Genomic DNA, 425 nt, shown 5'->3' with positions numbered 1-425 from the left:
CACTACCTCAGGGTGTGTACGTATGCCCTTTGCTGCCTACCTAGAGAGCTTTATTTAGGTTTGGAGTTTATCCTTTGTATTTATCTGTACATAGCCTGAGTGTCAGACTACAGCAGTGTTGCCCAATAGGAGAAGGAGTAAAGAGGTCTGCCTCCCTTCACACACACACACACACACACAACCCTTAGACAATGGAATTTCCCCCTCTCATGCTATATATTTTACTTTCCCTTATCACATACACCAACCATATCTATAGTTTACAGTTACACAACCCCTGACCAGAGTGCATCTGCCCACCATTGGCCCACCTCTATGAAAGTTAATTAATCTTCTTCTTATTATTAGTTGTTTAATGGTGGTTGGAATCCTGTAGGTTACATTACCACCAGCTGTAGGTCTCATTCTCCCTCATCTCTGCGGCC

Source organism: Clarias gariepinus, chromosome 9, assembly GCF_024256425.1.
Source record: "Clarias gariepinus isolate MV-2021 ecotype Netherlands chromosome 9, CGAR_prim_01v2, whole genome shotgun sequence".
NCBI lineage: Eukaryota > Metazoa > Chordata > Actinopteri > Siluriformes > Clariidae > Clarias > Clarias gariepinus.
This window is presented reverse-complemented; position numbering follows the sequence as displayed.